The following is a 19,936-nucleotide window of genomic DNA, read 5'->3' on the forward strand; positions in this document are numbered from 1 at the left end:
GCCTGCTTTCCTCTTCCAGAAGAATTCCTCAAACATGCTCACCTACCATATTCCTTTTATTCAGTGGTGATGTTGGTTGGCTTTTGAGAATAATAAACATCAGCTGCCAATACTGTTCTGTAGCTTGTCTCCTCTTGCTTTCATTTGGAAAGATTCTCATTCTTACCAAATAAAATCTTAGCAGTTAATTATGTATTACATTTAAAAAGCTTTATTATCAAAAACTTTCAAATATACTCAAAATTAGAAAGATCAGTATGATGAACCTACATATACCATCATATAGCTTCAATAACTATCAACTCATTACCAATCTTCTTTCATTTATACCTTCCCCAATTCCCTCAACAAAATTATTTTGAAATAAATTTCAGACATCATATATTTTATCTGTAAATATTTCAATTAATCTCTCTAAAATATAAAGCTCTTATTTATAAAGCTCTTATTATTATCATTAATAGGAAAATTAAAAATATATAGAGAACTATACAGACTACTGAAATGATCCTCCATCTACTCATTATCTGACTTCAACAATGATCACTTTATGGGCAATTCTATTTTATCTATATTCAATTCTTCTCTTTCATAGATTATTTTGAAACAAATTCTAGACATTTAAGTTTGTAAATATCCCTACATCTCCTTAGAATATAAAGACTCTGACAATTAAATAATTCACTTGCAAAATAATAAAATTGGACCCCAACCTCACACCATATGCAAAAAAATTAACTCAAAATGGATTAACGACACAAAAATAAGAGCTAATACTATTAAATGGAAGAAAACATATGGGCAAATCTCCATGACCTTGGCTTTGGCAATGACTTATAGATATGACATCAAAAGTATGAGCAAAAAAGAAAATAAATAAATTGAGAAATTAAAAATGTTTGTGCATCAAATATCTTCAAGAAAGTGAAAAGACAACTCACAGAATGGAAGATAATATTTGCAAATCCTATATCTAATGAGTCTTGCATGTAGAATATGTAAAGAACTCTTGCAATTCAATAATAAAAAGACAGACAATCTAATTTTAAGAATGTGCAAAGGACTTGAATAAACATTTATCCAAAGAAGATACAAAAGTGGCCAACAAATACATGAAAAGATGCTCAACATCATTAGTCATTAGGGAAATGCAAATCAAAACCACACTGAGGTACCACCTCACACACACTAGGATGGTTACAATAAGAAAAATGAAAATCTTTGTACACTGCTGATGGGAATGGAAAATGGAACAGCTGCGGAAGAAAGCAGTTTGGTGGTTTCTTAGAAAGTTAAATGTAGAATTACTGAGCAATTCTACGTCCAGGTATATATCCAAAACGATGGAAAACAGGTACTCAAGTACATATACACACATATTCATATTCATAACAGCATTATTCACAATAGCTAAAAGATTGGAGCAAGCCATATGTCCATCAACAAATGAATGGATAAACTAATTGTGGCACACGCATAAAATGGAATGTTCAGTCATGAAGAAAAGTGAAGTACTGATACATGCTACAACATGGATAAATCTCACGAACATGCTAAGTGAAAGAAGTCAGGTACAAAGGTTGTATGTTGTATGATCCACACAGATGAAATATTCAAAATAGGTAAATCCATAGAGACGGAATGCAGATTGGCACTTGCCAGGGGAAGTAGGGAGGGGAATAGGGATCAACTGCTTAAAGGGTGTGGGGTTTTCTTTTTTTAAAAAATTCAATAGCTTTTGGGGTACAAGCATTTTCTTTGTGACGTGGATTAATTATATAGTGGTAAATTCTGAGCTTTTAATGCACCTGTTGCCCAAGTAGTGTACATTGCACTTTACGGTTTTCTTTTAAGGTGGTGAAAATGTTTTAAAACTAGATAGAGGTGGTGGTTGCATGTCATTTTGAATGTACTAAATGACACAGAACTGTTTATTTTTAAATGGTTAATTTTATGTTTTGTGAATTTCACTTGAATTAAAATTTTAAAAACCAATACCATTTTCACTCTAAAAAAATTAAGAGTAATTTCCTTAGTATTAAATATCCAGTCAGTATTCAAATTTCCCTGTCTTTTTTCTTAAAAAAACCAAAACCAGATTGTTTCAACTGGTATCCAAATAAGGTACATATATTCTGAATGTTTGATATATTTTTATCTCTCTTAATCTATAAATTTCTTCCTTTCTTTTTCTCTCCCAATTTTTTTTTAATTGAAGAAACTGAGTCAAATGTCTTGTACTAGACAAATGTCTTGTAGATTCTTTTTTTTTTTTGTCTTTTTGAGACAGGGTCTCACTCTGCTGCCCAAGCTGGAGTGCAGTGGCTCAACCACGGTTCATTGCAGAATTCCTGGGCTCAAGCAACCCTCCCACCTCAGCCTCCTGAGTAACTGGGGCTACAGGTGTGTGTACCGTGCCTGGCCACAGATTCTTAATTTTTCTCCCTGTATCTGTGTGGTGGTGTTTGACATAATCCTTTGTTTCTTGCATTTTCTGTAATTTGACAATTAGACCTAGAAGCTTGACAAGAGTCTGTCTTTTGTTCTTTTGAAGAGGAAGGCTACTTCATAGGCACCAACTATCTCTCCATGGTGACATGAACAGACATAGATGATCATTGACTAGACCCATTAATTCATTAGCTGTGTACAAAATGGTGATATTCTACTATTCCCTCTGCATTTATTAGCTGGAATCCTCGCATACAAAGCGTCTCCTATTTAACTGTTTGATTATGCAGAGGAGCAGTTTATATGGAAAGAGCAGAATAAATGCTTGATTTTCCCCTTTATTTTAGTATCATTTATACTCATGGATTTGAGCATAGTTGTTATTTTTCAATTCTTTACAATTATTATCTTTATTAAGGCTCACATTGTCCTATTTTTGGTCAATAGGAGTCTCTCCAGGCTGTCTTCTGAGTCCTTTTTGTCACAGCCCTGGTGGCCTTGATGGTTCCTTTGCTGTCTGGTGTGACAAGATGGCACATTTCCTGCTCTAGACCTGGAATTCGCCATTTTTCCCAGGCAGCCTTGGTTCATTTTAGTGGTTAATGGCATTTAGAGGCTGCAATCTGAAAGGGCCTGTTTTAAAAAGAGAACCTTATTATCATTATCATATGTAAAAATTGAACAATCGTTCCTTAACATGTGAATCCCATTTAAAATAAATTCCTTCAATGTGATATTTTCAAAGCACTTTCATATAACTTAGTTTTCACACTCTAGTCTCATAACCTAATCTTTAGAATCTATCATGTGAGGCAATAATACTAAAAATATGTGCCACTCGCCATGTGAGGGGCTTTACACAGTTAGCTCACTGAATACTTATAATACACCAGAATGGAGGGGAATACTACCCGTACCTTGTCTGTTCTATAGACAGGGAAACTGAGGCCCGGAAACATGAATTCATTTGCTTATGAATAGAAGCTTGTGCAGAATGATGTAAGTTACCTAATTCTAGGCCACTTGCTTTTTATTCTGCCATACAAGAGGGATGGCACATATGTGGGAGGCAACTAAGATATACACATAAGTTTTGAAATCTTTAAAGCACCATGTAAATGCATGGTACTTGTTGCTGTTGATTTTGAGTGCTGCTACCATATTCTGCATTTGAACAACTTCTCATAAAATCAAGTAGCTTTGGCCGGGCACGGTGGCTCACGCTTGTAATCCCAGCACTTTGGGAGGCTGAGGCGGGCGGATCACGAGGTCAGGAGATCGAGACCACGGTGAAACCCCGTCTCTACTGAAAATACAAAAAAATTAGCCGGGCGTGGTGGCGGGCGCCTGTAGTCCCAGCTACTTGGAGAGGCTGAGACAGGAGAATGGCGTGAACCCGGGAGGCGGAGCTTGCAGTGAGCCGAGATTGCGCCACTGCACTCCAGCCTGGGCGACAGAGCGAGACTCCGTCTCAAAAAAAAAAAAAAAAAAAAAAAAAAAAAAAATCAAGTAGCTTTGGTGCAAATGTAACCGGTCTACCTTTGTAAAAAGTATCATTGTTGCTGGAAATAATACAATTTCACCTTCTACCTTAGAGAAAAGCCTGGGTTTATTTTTGTCTTTTTTTATAGAGGACTTGAAAGTCAAGGAATCTTAATGGAATCAATTTTTGAGATTTGTCAGAGAGGGTTGCAAACTGTTTATCAAATTCTCATTGATTTCTTCCCCACAGGAATTGCCGATGACACAGGCAAAATAAAAAGGATTTTCTTTCTGCCTCCTTCTTGCCCTTCTGAACAGATACTTTTGAAACAAAAATACAGAGATAAATACACACATCGATGATCCCCAAGGCTCTGAAGTGACAATCTCTAATTTTTCTCTCTTGTTTGAGTTGGCCTCACAGTTCCATTATTTACTTTATTTCACAAACACTTCACGTAGTTTCCTCTTCTACTCATTTTGCAAACGCTAACTCCCTTAATTCTCTTATAAAACCTTGAGGTAGATACTGTCATAAGTCCCATTTTACAGGTGATGAAACTGAGGCAAATAGAGGTAAAGTAATTTGCCAATGTGGTACGACTAGTCAGTTGTGGCTCTGGGGTCTGAAATCTGTGTCCCTGACCATTACGCCACATTACCTCTGCATCCCTGGGCCTCTGCCACTGCGACATGGATGCCCACAGTACCAAATGTAACTGGGACCCGCAAAAAGTTAATTTCAAGACCCAAGAATTACCTTGCCTCACTCAATGTTTCCCATCAGATTTAGCAAAACACACCTGTCATATTCTGAATGCTAGGGAACCAGGAATTTGAAATGATATGCTTTACTTTTTTTCCCTTATCAGGTTTGATCTTGACAAAGGAAACAAAAATCTTATTTGTAGAGGTAGATTCTGTTTGAGGACCCCCAGATGCTGTGGTACATGCAACATCGGCTGAAGAGCCAATTACACTTTGTGTGTTTAGCCAGGTTTCTACGGCAGCAGCCCTCTGAACATCTATGCTTGATTCTTTTGCTTTTTAAAATACGGCTTTAATAATTACAACAGCATAACAAATCCTAATCATTGTGGTAAACATTTATCCAGTGTTTACCAGGGCCAGTGACAGTGCTAAGAGTTCTATGTGTCTAATGTTGTTTGATCCTCAAAATAACACTATGAAACAGCTTAGGAAACAAATAAAGCTTATCTGTATTTTACAGACGTGGAAACTGAAGCATAGAGAGGCTAGGTCACTTGCTTAAAGTCACAGAGAATTGCAGTTCTTGGATTTGAAACCAGGTCTGTTTGACCGGGATCTGAATTAGTTTTCTAAACTGCCTCTCACATTACAGACTCATGAGCTCAGCTCAGAACTCTCATTCGTTGCGCTTTCACGGGGAAATTCAGTTTAATTTCAGTATATGTGTTGCAGAAGCCAGCACAGAAATTCAGCTTAAGATTATTCCTTGGTGCTCTTTCCTTTATTCACTCATGAAAAAAGTGGGGAAATAAGATATCGTTCCTGCTTTGTGGACTACAAAGAGCTTATAAGGGAGAGCGATGTGCCATTATAAGGAAATTAAGAAAAACTCAGACAAAGCTAACACCTCGGTGACCGGAAAGGCCATTGGCTTTCTAACTTAGCTTAGGATTCAGTGAAGGCTTCCTGGAAGAAGTGGCTTAAAATTCAGCGAAGGCATCCTGGAGGAAGTGGCATGTAGGTTGGGACAAAAAGAGACACACCAGAGTTTAGCAGGAAAAACTGGAGTTAGAACAAAGGGCATTCTGGGAATAGGGAAAATTACTTACCCCAAAAGTGAGATAATATGAGACACTTTCAGAGAAATAGAAGAAATGTAGTCCACTCTGAATTGGGGATGGGGTGGGAGCAGCCAGAGCTGAAGCTAGAGAGTTAAAGACTAGATTATTCTGGAGCCTTATATACTGTGGGAGAGTTTATACAACACTGGATTTCTGGTGGGGTGAAGGAAGCCTTCCAAAGATCATTCTATGATTTTTGGAATTATCAGGAGCTGTCAGCCACAGAAGTCAGCCTTCTGGAACCCACTTAGGCGGCACTGTGGTCTGACGGTGGGACAGGCCATTTGTTAAGGAGGTCACCCTGAGAAAGTCAGAATGCTTGATGATGGTAGTGACAGCACTTGCTCTGTTGAAAATGACTTCTAAATTTCTTGTGGTTGCTCAAAAGCCAGCTGATGTCCCAAGGCAGAAAACCATCAACGATGCCTTTCTAAAGATGCTTCACCAGAAAATAAGGTTACTGCCCTCGCACATAAGAACAGTGCGTGGGACATTGAGTAAAGATTAGGAAATTGGGTGGCATCTTGGGAAAAATGCAAACTGCAATAGCCATTTCTATCTGGTTTATTTTTCTGCTGTGAAGACAAACTGTTTACTTGTTTGAAATATTGTACTTTTATACAATTGAAGATTTGGGGCTTTGGACTCAAACAAGTCCCAGTTCCAACCTGGGCTTATGTATCTATTTGCTGAGGAACTTGGGGCCAATGACAACCTCTCTGTGTCCAGGGTTCAGAGGGTCTAAAATGGTGACATACCTACTCCTTAGGATGTTCGGGCCCATTAGCTGAGACAGTGTGCATAAAGTACTTACCACGGTGCCTGGCACTTGACTCAGCCGATGATGGTGAGCCTGAGAACTTTTCTCACTCTTCAGGCAGTCACTATACCTGACATTCATATTGTGAAAAGAGCAAGTCAGGAAACCTGAATTTCCATTTCCTACTATTGTTGTCAGCATATCACAAATACCATTTTGTGTTAAGACTTTTTATTTTCCACTTAACATTTAAGCATAAGAGCATTCTATTAGTCTGCTTGGGCTGCCGTAACAATGTGTCACAGGCTGGGTGGCTTAAACAACAGAAATGTGTTTTCTCACAGTTCTGGAGTCTGGGAAGACCAAAATCAATTCAATTTCTTGTGAGGCAGGACATGCGAAAGCTCTTCCCAGCTTTCAGATGGCCGCCTGCCTGCTGTGTCCTCACGTGGCGGAGAGAGAAAGAGAGAATACAAGCTGTCCGGTGTCTCTTCTTATAAGGTCACGGATCTTATGGAATCAGGGCTCCACTCCATAGACTCATGTAAGCTTAATTACTTCCTTACTCCAGATACAGTCACAATGAGGATCAGGACTTCCATATATGAATTCTGAGGGGGACATAACTCAGTCCATAACAAGCATATTCACTGTGGTTATTATTTTAATACCTCATCAACTGTCTATGCCATAATTTACTTTTGTCCTATTTTTGGACATTTAGGCTATTTTCCAGATTTTTAAAGAACGTAAAGAATACTAGCATGCACATTTTCGTGTATTTAACTGTTTGCTTTTTTTCGGATGAATTACTTAGGCTAATTCTAGGAAATATTACCAGCATGCTGAATACTGTGAACATTTTTATGGTTCCTAAGACATATCACCAGTTGCCATCCCAGAAGCTCTTATTTATTCACTTGCCATGAGCACTGAAAGAATGCACCTCCACAATGCTATGGGTTATCATTACCTTTACTTTTTGTTACTTCATCTACACAAAATTATTACTTACTTAATTTATTTATTTATTTATTGAGACGGAGTCGCTCTCTGTCACCCAGGCTGGAGTGTGGTGGCACGCAACCTCCACCTCCCAGGTTTAAGTGATTCTCCTGCCTCAGACTTCCGAGTAGCTGGGATCACAGGTGCCTGCCATCACGCCTGGCTAATTTTTGTATTTTTAGTAGAGATGGAGTTTCACCGTGTTGGCCAGGCTGGTCTCGAACTCCTGACCTCCGGTGAGCTGCTCACCTCAGTCTCCCAAAGTGCTGAAATTACAGGCATGAGCCACCACGCCCAGCCATTACTCATTTTATTCCATTTCCTCCATAATGAGTACAATAGAAAATTTTCAGTCAGATTCTTGACATAAAATCATCTTTATCAATATTAGATATTATCCTTATTTATAATTTTTGCTACTATAGAGGTATATGTTTATTTCTCATTTATGCTTATTTCTTTTTCTATAAATGCCAAGATTAACCCAAAAGACAAATACAGGGTGACAATGGGTTTAGTAACCATTGGAGCAACATTTGCTCTTCATTTGTTATTCATTTTTAAGGCTATATGTTCATATTTCAGAGACATGATACCTTGTCAGAGGAGACCAAAAAAAAAAAAAAAAGATAAAAAAGACGTGAATGCTGCCCATTACAGAGATGTTTGGACCAGCCCTTTGTGACTTGACAGGTGAAGGTTGTTCATAATAGTCTGCCATCTCATTTTTTCTGTTTCCCCTTCCTCCTCTCCGCAGCTCTATTATCGACACATTTTAGTAGTGGCTTTCCATGTTGTGCCATGGCCACTGAGCAACTTTCTTAGGGATACCTTGCACTTGGCATCACTTCATACAACAAATACTCTTCTCTCTTCATTAAGCAGATTTGCTCAGCAATAGGGTCTCAGTTAGCAATTAATAAAAACACTTCAAGCTCCGCCTCCTTAACATCTGCATGACAAATAACTCTAATGGCATATGCATTTAAAAATTGGACAGGTGGCTGGGTACTGTGGCTCATGCCTGTAATCCCAGCACTTTGGGAGGCCGAGGCGGGCGGATCATGAGGTCAGGCGATCAAGACCATCCTGGCTAACACGGTGAAACCCCGTCTCTACTAAAAATACAAAAAAATTAGCCGGGTGTGGTGGCACGTGTCTGTATTCCCAGCTACTCAGGAGGCTGAGGCAGGAGAATCACTTGAACCTGGGAGGTGGAGGTTGCAGTGAGCCAAGATCGCGCCACTGCACTCCAGCCTGGGTGACAGAGTGAGACTCCGTCTCAAAACAAACAAACAAACAAACAAACAAACAAAAACTGGACAGGTAAATGTGAAAGATTGAATGAGTGATGGTGAAATTTCAGACAGAGGGGAAGAGTTAGGGCACAGAGTTGAACTAACCTTCAAGTAGGACTCAGGAAATATCCACAAGCTCATTATACAACAGCTGGCAATTCTCTCTCTCTCTTTCTCCTTCTCTTTTAAACAATTTTATTTGCAAATAATTTCAAACTTACGGAAAAGTAAGCATACCCATTAGGTTAATCTATTGTTAATGTTAACATTTTACCCCATCTGCTCTTTCTCTCTTGGCACACACACATACACACAATTTCTTTTTCTGAGACACATGAAGAAGTTGCATACATCATAGTCTTTCATCCCTGAATACTATGAGCTTCCTAGACAGAAAGATATTCTCTCACATAATCACAGTAGGGTTATCAACAGCCTAAATTCAAAACTGATACAACTCCTTTTGTCTGATCTACGATTTACATCCCAATTTTGTCAGTTGACTGCAAAATATCCTTTATAAAATTTTCCCCTTTAGTCCAGTTTCCAGTCTATGATCAGGCTTTGCATTTGGTAGTCATGTCTCGTTAAATCTCCTTTAATATGGAAAATTTCCATCGTTCCCTCTCTTGACATCAGCCTCTCTGAAAAAAGAGGGCATCAGACATGTGTGGGTTTCAATCCTGACTTTATCACCTCGGAGCTGAACAACCACAGGCAAGCTACTTCACCTCCCTGAACCTCAGTCTTCCCATCTGCTAGATGGGAAAGTAATATAATGAAATGCAGTGAGAAGTCAGTGAAATCATGCATGATCCAAAGGCAACAAACAAGGTGCCTGGAACCTAGTAAGTAATCACGAAATTTGATTCATGTAATAAACGTAATATAATTAGTTCTGGTTCTGTCACTTATGTGCTATATAACCTTGTGAAAGTTGCCTTGCCTCCCAGAGACCTAATGTCCTAGGTTGTAAAAGTGGTGCTTTTAATACCTTCTTTCTGGGATTGAAGGAGATAAACCAGGTAAGGCATCCAGCTCAACGCTGGTGCATGGAAGTGTGCAGTCAATTCTAGTTCCCCTTCCTCTTGCAAATGCTGACTAGCTTCTTAGCAATAAGGCTTCCATTTCCCTTATCAGTGTCCCTTTCATACAGAATTCTCAAGAGGGAAATACATACTTTCCGAACATTAACTATAGGGGCAAAACCCTTACAGGAGGTGCTATCCTGTGAGAAGCTCTGAACATCCAAAGATGATAGCTCTTTAAAGGGGAAACCAGAAACTTCACCCTCCCCATGGATGTTTTTACCAAGTGTATTTTGGAATAATCTTTTCTCTGTTGGTCAAACAAACTGCCCTTGTAGGTGTGGTGGGTGTGGTGGAGGTTTGAGAGTGGGGTGCTGGTGCGCCCAGAGTGGCCATGATTCATTGTTGATTGAAATTAGACTCTGGGCATCCATGTGACCTTTGTGTCATCATGGAAACTCTGATGAGAGTGACTGCCCAAAACAGAGCTCTCCAGGGCTCAGCACCCTCCCTCCTAGAATGTGTCCCAAGGTCTTTCCAGGGCAAGTCAGGCCTCAGTTCACTGTCACCTCTCCAAGGAAGCCTTCCCTGGGCTCTGCTTTTAATGTTGACTTCCTTGTTTTAATTTCTGCCTAGCACTCTCTGGTCTGGCCTATCTTTTTATCTGATTCTTTTCTGTTTCCTCCATTATCTGTAAGCCCCAGATGTCAGGGAAGATGCCTGTGTTACTCTCCACTGAATGCCCAGCCTAGGTCATGGTGGTCATCAATTTCATTGGTCACCAATATCTGTTGCTTCAATAAATGAGTCTCTCCACCCTGTTTGCTCTGTGATAATGAAACCCAGTGAAGGCCTTGAGCCTCACCATGACTTGAGGGGTGGATTGTGAGAGCTCAAGAGTATGTCTTTGGAGGACGCATTAGGACTGAATTAGGGGTGTAATGACATTTGATTTCTGAAAGCAAGAAAACAGCTTCCACTCTAGGATATGGTTTTCTCTTTTCCTTCTTTGATTGCAACTGGTTGTCATGATCCCTCCAGTGCATCTTGGGTGCAGAAACCCTGGGGATTGCCAAAGGCTCCTTTCTGAACCATCTTTTCAAACATACGGGCCATTCCCTGTCCAAGTGAGCTGCCAAGGACAAAATAGAAATTTATGGATGCAAAATGAGATTACTGATGTGGTTGCTGAAACTTATAAAACTCACTCATGACGGGGGTGTGGTGGCCTGTAAAGGGGATAATCATGACACCTTCAAGCTCTCTTTTTATACCCCCACAGCAGGTGGAGTCAGGACTCAGGTTTGAATCCAGTCAAGCTATATACATCTGTGTGACTTGGGCAGACTCTTTTCCTCTTTTAAGTATCAGTTTCTTCATCTGTAAAGCAGGAGTGATGAAACCTATCAAACCTGTGAGATGTCCCCATGGCAGAGCACCCAGCACGGGCCACATAGGGGCTTCCCTGATGTAAGCTTAAGCAGGACAGGCTTGGGTTCAGGACCAAGGCCTCTGGAGCCACCGTCCTACATGCTGGGTGACCATGGATAAGTGCTTCACCTCTCTGAAGCCTCGGTTTTCTCACCTGTAAATTGGCCATAATAATACCTAGGGTATATTTCCCAGGGTTATTGGGGGAACCAGTCAGAATATATTTTTCACATAAAATGTGATTTAGGTAATTATGGCTGTTTAAAGCCTTATAAACTTAGATCTTGCCCTCATAGACAGAAATGAAACAATTGCTGTGACTGGGTCTGATATCATAGCCAAACCCCTACACAAAACAACAGACTTATCATTCAAACAAATCAGTGAAAATAATTGGTCTTGTAAGTTGTCAGTGTCCTGTGCAACAAAAGCATTGGTGGAATGACCATGAGCATTTAGTGGGAGTTGTAGGGATACCTCCTAGAGAAAAGATGGAGTTGTCGCCTCCCATGTGCTCTACTAAATCTTCTCTTTAAATTTTCCCTTTGCCCAAAGCAACATGGACCATCTGTTTAATCAACCTCCACCACAACTCCGTTTAGTTCCTCAGGAAGCCAAGTCAGCAACTGCTCAAACGCCTCATTCTAAGATGTGCTGTTGGAGTATGGCCTGCCTCAGAGGGCCTCTCCCTTCAAATAAGTCTATATTGTCTGGTTTGTTTGTGAACAGAGCTAGGTAGGTGCTGTGTGGCTCAGAGAGGTGGCTGGAAGTGACCTTCCATGACTCAATTCCACAGGTTTGTTTGCAAGAACACAGACACACGAGTGGCCACTGACAATATGTGTTCCAACATTATATACGGGGTATATTTTGCTCAGAAACATGCCCTGTTAGTTGTTGAAACCTTTTTTGCATTCCCTGAAACAAACGACACTATGGTGTATTTTCTTTTGGGGGGCAGTAAATAAGTCTTTTATGTTGACAATGATAATATCATATTCTACAATCTATTTGCATTTCTCTATCCTGTGGATTTTATTGCTTAGTATAAATCCCCAGGCTGAGGTGCATTAAGCTTCACTCAGAGAGAAACAATGCATTTTATCATAGGGCCGGACAGCTACATACACAAGATGCTACCTGCAGAGATTGGTTTTTGCCCGGATGTGCAGGAGAGATGCATAGAGAGGAAGAAATGCATACATGTGTGCAGGTTTTGGCATGTGTACAAGAAGCCTGGAAGGATTTTCTTTGGATCTACATTCAAAATGGATTTCCAAGAGGAAGCTGTCTGAACACACACCTCTTCCCTGTGCTACATATGGTCCCATCTCTGCCAGCCAGGTTTTCAGGAAAGTGATCAGCACTGGCTTCAGCTCTGGCTAGAGCTCTTTGGCCAATGTGATGGGCAGAAAACTGGAATGCGGACAGAAAAGCACCTCAGAGGTTTGAAGAGTCGAGTCTCTCACCACCTTGCTGTAGGTTTTCTGAATACTTCTGAGTGTAGGAGCATTTTTTCTCAACAGGCAAGTCAGGAGCTGCTAAGATAAACCACGGCAGTAAGCTTGAGCCAGGGTTAATATTTACCATTTATTGGCCACCAAGTGCTTGCTCTGTGCCATGCACTGTGCTAAGCACTGTCTCATTTAATATTTACAGCAATCTTATGAGGTAGATGCTACTGTTATCTCCATTTTACAGATGGGGAAACTGAGGCACAAAGTTCCACAGCTGGTAACTTGCGGAACAGGAATTCAACCACTGGAGAGTCTGGCTGGAATTTTTTTGTGGCAGGAGAAAATACGCTGTCTAAATTTGCCTTGGGAAACCATCATGGTGGTCACAAAACCACTTCTATGGCTTGCCTTGACCTAGCAGGAATGAAGATATAAAGAAAGAATAAGCGCGTCGTGGTTATGACGAGACAATGATGTCTGTTGTGTTGTTTGGTGTCAGTTTCTGTAACGCCTTTCTATTTCAATCAAGGCTATTATCTTTTCCTCTCTTTTAGTGAAGTTTCCTAGAAGTAGAAAATGGGAGTGTATTGGGCATCTCAGAGTTTTCAGCTGAACTGAAGGGTCTGATGGTAACTTTACCTCCAAATCCCTGAGAGAAAAGTAGGGAGTCCCTGCTTCAGCTCTGCTCAGAAGAGCCCCCCGCACATGGTGGTTTCTGTGTCACTAGACTGGTTAGGTTAACCAAATGGGTCTTCTAAATACCCAACTTTTAATAGAAAACTTCTGTGGCTTGGATTATTAAAGTCATACAATGCTTATTTAATGTGTTTCAAGTCCATCTATCTTTTTTGAATCTAAGGAAGACTTACTCGGTCAGAAGGAGTAGACGGAAGAGGATTAATACATGATTTTCTTTTTCCCCTTTTTCTTTTAACTTAGCCTGAGACTTATTTGAATGCCTGTTTCATATGGAGCTTTTAAGTATAACAGTTGTGAGTGAAATTGCCCCTTTTATTTTCAAGGTAATTGAATTCCATTTTTCACTTTCCATTTCCCTCTAGAAAAATCAAAACGTTTTCAGAGCTTGGCTTCTTAGTGGGTGATTTTCTAAGATGGAAACTTTAGAACCATAAAACATTCTAGTGTGGCAAAGGCATTCAGGAACTGGATGGCCAGGCCCCTTCTCCACAGATGAACAGCCTCCACCAAGCCGGTCTTGGAGAACATATTGATTTCACTGTGTTTTTATTTGAAACACCAAAGGAATGCCCATATCTTGTCCTTGGTCCAGGGCTGGGGGTTAGGGGAGCTGGATTTCTGTCCAGAATCTTGTCATCTGTAGGGCAGCTGAGGGGCATTATTACTCGGAGGTCCCTGGAAACCTGTGCTAAATTGGTTTGGATCAGTGTCCATGAAAGTGTTGGACAAAGGAGAGTCGATTTTAGCTGGCACCTGGATACGACTTTAAATAACACTGTATCACAGAGTGACACAATGATTGTCCTCCCAACCCTTTTTCGGTCTTTCCGATTATGTTAGGGACAAAGTCTCAGTTTGGTGCTGTTGTGTCGAACTATCTTCTCATCTCTGTTTTTTAAAGACAGCAGATCAAGCCTTACTCCTAGGGCTTTAGAAGGTAATAGTTTCTGATTTGGATTTATCACATTGTTTTATTTCCTTTTTAACATTCTTATGACAACTTTCGCTTTATAGCAGTTTTAAAGGTAGGATAAAATTTTCATTTGAAAACAAGTTGGTTTGAGATGTTTTTCACTCTTACGTAAAAGACCCACCTTCACAGCATATGAGCTTCTAAAGTTGGGGAAGCAGTGGCTTAGGTGGGCAGGCAGGAAATTCAAGGAGGTTGGTTTCTGCCAAAGTCAGAGATGATTGCCACTTACTGGAAGGCTGTGTTGGAACAGAGTGGGCAAAGGCATTGGGAGCAGAGCTGATTTCCAATCTTCCCGCTGCCCTCACTGCCTGTGTGTGCCTTGGCCTTCTTGAGCTTTGGTTTTCTCACCTGTGGAACAGGTTTCATGAGCAGTTGGAAGAAAGCAAATGAGCTTCATTTTCTACAACAGGGTGGGTGGTGTGGTTGATATTCACCCCAAAGGTGCAGGCTCCCCACTTCTGTTTATTGCCAGCACTCCGAGTTTGCTTCTGGATGGAAGGGGAAGATGGACTAGAGCTGATACCCCCTGCATCCTGGTGAAGAAATGCACCCTGAGGCCAGAAAATAGTACAAACCCATCTGGCTGCAACAGCCCAGCAGCACGAAGATCAAAGTCACGTGTGAGTTTTGTGCACGGGCAGCCTTTCCCCTTCTCAGGCTGCAAATCTTTGGCAATTGGAGGCAGGCTCTGAATTAAGCTTAATTAAAATTCACTCTTAATTAGGGCCATTACTTAAAATCAATTCTACATAATAAAGCTGCGTAATCATAATTAAGCCCCAGAAATGGGATTAGGAAGCACAGAATGCAAAAGCCAAACATGGGTGAGCCTGGTGCTGGCAGGGGCAGTGGCAGAGACTTCTCGAATTAAGAGAATTTTTAAATAGCCAAGGCCCCGTGAGTGCTCTGATGAGAACCTCGATGGCAGGCAGCACAGTGAGCTAATCAGAAAAAGGATTTGAGATGAATGGGCCCCGAGAGGCAAAGCTCCATGGTGTGGTGTTACTGGCAAGAAGAAGGAGCGGCATAAAACAGAGGGGACCAGATGAGTCTCCTCTCCAGGCCCTGTTTCCCCAGCTGTGAAGTCAGGGTGGAGGGCAGCTGTTTCCCAAACAAGGATGTCTCTAATGACTGTCTGCAAACTCAGGACCCCTGATGTGGGGCTCTCTTGAGGGGATTTCATGGCAGCAAAGTCAGGATCGATGCCATCTGCTTGTAGCATGACAGGGGTCCTGTGGAGCTGAGTTTTGTAGTTGTTGGCATCATTGAGGTGGTGGTTGCCTATTTTTTAACTAATGAAGGGGGGGTGTGAAGTAATATTTGACAATCTCTTACTTCCACGCTGATGAGCACATAACAATTAGGAGCTTGGTTTTGGAATGAGCCAATCAATTTTGAATTTTGGATGTGCCAATTATTGGCCAAGTGGTCTAGGGCAATATTTACTTCACTTTTCAGTTTATTCAACTGTTGTATGAGATTATAATAATAGTAGATACCTTGAAGGTTGTTCTGAGAATCATGCACATGTGTATAGCACAGTGCCTGGCAAATAACAACTAATTTTATATTGTTTCAATGTATTTAGAGTGTTAATTATATTTACCTTTTGAATTTGCTGTGCAGCAAGCACTGTTCTGTTTTATATGTATGAGCTAATTTTATTTTCACAATCGCTCTGAATAAGCATTATTATTTTCTCCGATTTCTAGATAAGGAATCTGAGGCTCAGAGAGGTTAAGTACCTTGCTTAAGGGCACAAAGAAAGTAACTAGCAAATAATAAGAGCCATATAAATAATAGTTATTATTATAAGGATACTATCTATCTGTATGTGCTCAGAAGCTACAGTGAAATCCCCGGGGAAGTCACTTACCTGTACTCATTCCCCAGAACCCAAGCCTGTGCTTCTAACACTGCCAGAATAAGGCCAGGCATTTGAGTTCAGAGCGAAAGGGCCTGCCAGGTGCGGATTCTGGAGCTGTGGAATTGGATCCGGGAGGGAAAGCCAGAGAGAGCTCCTCCCCATATCTGTTTTACTTTAATTATTTTATTATTTTATATTTTATTTTATTTTATTTTATTTTAATTTTGAGATGAAGTCTCTCTATGTTGCCCAGGCTGAACTCAAGCTTCTGGGCTCAAAGGATCCTCCTGCTACTCCATTTCCTGAGTAGCTGGGATTGCAGGCGCACACCACCATGCCCAGCTCCAGATCTGTTTCTTGATTTAGTGTTTTAGTTCAGAGGGTGCCTCACACCTCTCACGCCACATATGTGAGTGCTAACTGTGTGTCTGATGCTGAGTTGGCCTGGACATACACTATCCTATTTAGTTTTTACCACAGCCCTGCAAGTCAGGAAGTATCACTCCCATTTTGCAGATGAGGAAACTGAGGCTCAGAACAGCAAACTCATTGACAAAAGTGAAATATATCATTTGACCCCAAATTGGCATGGAGCTGGAAATTGGGTTTTCAATCCATTTCATCAAACACTATGCAGTTCCAGAAAAGTTGCTCAGGCTGGGGTGCCTCCCAGACTCTGCCTCTGCTCACAGCCAAGTCAGCAGCTCAGCAGGAAGGATCTTTTTTTTTCTTTTTTTGAGATGGAGTCTTGCTCTTACTATCCAGGCTGGAGTGCAGTGGCGCAATCTCAGCTCACTGCAACCACCTCCCCCAGGGTTCAAGCAATTTTCCTGCCTCAGCCTCCTGAGTAGCTGAGATTACAGGTGCACACCACCATGCCCAGCTACTTTTCTGTATTTTTAATAGAGACAGGGTTCCACCATGTTGGCCAGGCTGGTCTTGAACTCCTGACCTCAGGTGATCCACCCATCTCCGCCTCCCAAAGTGCTGGGATTACAGGCATGACCCGTCGTGCCCAGCCAGGACCTCTCTACAACTAGATTTAGAACCAAATATGCCTTGGTACTGGAGATGTCTTGCAGTTCACATTTCCCAGACAGCCTCAGGCCTATGCAGTGATTCCCTCAGTGGTATCCATTCTGCTTACATGCCTCCAGTGAGGAGGACATCACCACTTACTAAGCTAAATTCTCACTTTCTTTGACAGAGTAGAGCCAGAGAGAAATTTGTCCTGGGCCTAATATTCATGAAGGCTTTCCAGTTCAGACTCGATATTATTGCCAAGTCCGTGTGTTTGGGTGAGTGTATGTTGAAAGCATTAAATTGTTAAATGCCAAAGTTTCCATCGTATCACAATTTTTGCAAATCTGTATTAGAATTTCCTCATTTGTTAATATGTCAGGAACATTAATTGAAAAAGAAAATAGGATGGGGTCTGGTCCATTGTCCATGCCTGGGGGCCCTGAGAGTTAGCTAAGACATTCCTCGTTGAGCTCAGATTTGTACGTTTGTGACATTTCTGCTCCCTGGCAAGGGTCCAGAGAGGACTGGCTCAGGGAAGGCATCTTGTGCCGCTGCCACCTTTGACTCGGCTGTGTGGGAATGAAGGGAAGTCTTGCTCGGATAAGGAAGAGTACGCCATTACTGCCCAGTGCCAACCTGCTGCAGCCAAGGGCCCTCCTGTGGTGGAGAGGAGGGTAAATGTGGACAGTAGGGGACCTGGTGGCTAATTCAGGTTTCCTAGGATCCCACAGAGTCTGCTCTGTAAGCAAATGGTGACCACTTCCTTGTGCCTGCACCAGGCACCCCGCTACACAACTCCAGGGGGCACCATTCCCATGATATTTTATGTCAATGCCTCTCTCTGGGGTTGTGCTACACGGAGCCCCTGAGGCAAACCTCAGCTCCAGAGAGCTGAACCCCACATGGAAATGCTGGGGTCCCGGTGCCCACAGACCTCGACTGCTGACCAGAGGAGGCTGCCGGCCCTCTCCCTGCACAACCTCTTTGTCCTTCAGCAAAAGAGTATTTGCCTCTGTTTACACTAAATAGAGCCAGCTCCACTTGCTGGTTCCTATATTTTGGGCAAGCCAAGCTGGAGGCCCCTGAAGCCGGTCCGAGCAGGCAGCCGCGTGTCCTGGTGGTGGTCATGCGGATGGCTGTCCAGGTCAGGTCTCCTCCAACAACGTTTACTAAACACCTTATCTCTTGAAAACACATGAGGTAATGTTTATGAAACATCACCCTGTCCTTCCACCAGGCGGTGGGGGAACCGGGGGGCACTCCCTTACCTTCCTTGCTTCCCTCTGCCCTCTTCTGCTCCCCTCATTTGGGTGAAAAAGCACACTGGGCCTTCCCTCACTGCAGGCCTTAGGGGAGAGCAGCATCCTCCACGGGCCTTTCCAGGCGTTTCCATCTGCTCCGTGTCTCCACTTTCCAGGGCACATTCACCGCCCCCTAGGATTGTTGTTGGCCTCATTTTATACTGGAGGAAACAGGCTGAGAGCAGCAGAGCCTCTTGGCCAAAGTTATAAAGTGGATTGGTGGTGAGCTGGGGACCCAGGCTTCTACCTCCTAAAGCCCCCTCTGAACTGCTGTATTTATGATAACTACTCATTTAAACATTCCTGATTTTTCTACAGATGGATGACTGGGTGGATCAACAGCTAGTTATATACATACATAGAGAAAAGATAGCTGAACACATGAATAGGTGGATAGAGATGGTTGTGTGAGTGGATAGATAGAGAGGTGACTGCAGACAATTCTGGAAGAAAACAGGAGAAACTGTGGGCAACAGCTGCCTCTAGAAGGGAATAAGGCATCTGAGGAAGAGAGAGAGAGAGAGAGAGATGACTTTTCTCTTTTTTGCTCTCTCTAAACTGTTGGGATGTTTTCTATGTGCATAAATTAGTTTTTAAAAATCTCTTTTTCTATTTTTTGCCCTCTATTCCTGTGTGTCTACCTACAGGAGAAATCAGAAGCCAACACACTAGAAAAGTTGCAGGAGATTCCTAGGGGAACCCACAAAGTCAGTTCCATGCCAGAAAGCTACTCCTCCAGATGAATCCAGTGCATCGGATGGGCTCAGATGCACAGGTGGCACAGGCAGACCTCTACTGAGAAGAACAACAGTGGAAGGCAGGTGAAACTCACATTTTGGAGTCTGAGAGCCATGTGGGCCCACCCCAGTTACGTCTACCCCTGGTCGGTGACCAGAGAATCCTTTAGCAGCAACAGCAGGCATGTTTATTTCACTGGTATGTATAAAGCGACTGATTGAAGACAAGCTGTATGCCCAACAACTTGGAACTGGTTAAGTGATTTTTGGTTCAGCCACACAGTGGAATATCATGCAGCCATTAAGAATAAATCAAAAATCCTATACTTTCCATATTCAACTTTAGACTGCAAACAACTGAACAAACACCTTCATAATTAGGCTTCCTCAGATTAGAACGTGAAGTCGAGTCAATGTGTGTCAGAAAGTTAACAACAGCTAACTCTTGGTTGTGGTATTCTGAGTAACTTGTATTATTTTTCAGTTTTTTTTCCCATTCCTAATGTGCAAATGTACTATTTTTATTGTAAAAAAAATACACATTTGTAAAGAGCAATAACATAAATCTCTGCATAGGCAAATTGGAAGGAAA

General features: G+C 41.7%; 1 long non-coding RNA gene across 1 annotated transcript in view; it reads left to right on the forward strand.

Moving 5' to 3' along the window:
- The window catches only part of LOC129486028 (uncharacterized), a 39,033-nt gene extending 19,307 nt beyond the window's left edge, over nucleotides 1-19,726 (forward strand). The window contains exons 2-3 of the long non-coding RNA XR_008658829.2: nucleotides 17,491-17,581; nucleotides 19,255-19,726. This is a non-coding gene — a long non-coding RNA (uncharacterized lncRNA). The remainder of the gene's footprint in view (nucleotides 1-17,490; nucleotides 17,582-19,254) is intronic.
- The last annotated feature ends 210 nt before the right edge of the window (nucleotides 19,727-19,936 follow it).

Source organism: Symphalangus syndactylus, chromosome 7, assembly GCF_028878055.3.
Source record: "Symphalangus syndactylus isolate Jambi chromosome 7, NHGRI_mSymSyn1-v2.1_pri, whole genome shotgun sequence".
NCBI lineage: Eukaryota > Metazoa > Chordata > Mammalia > Primates > Hylobatidae > Symphalangus > Symphalangus syndactylus.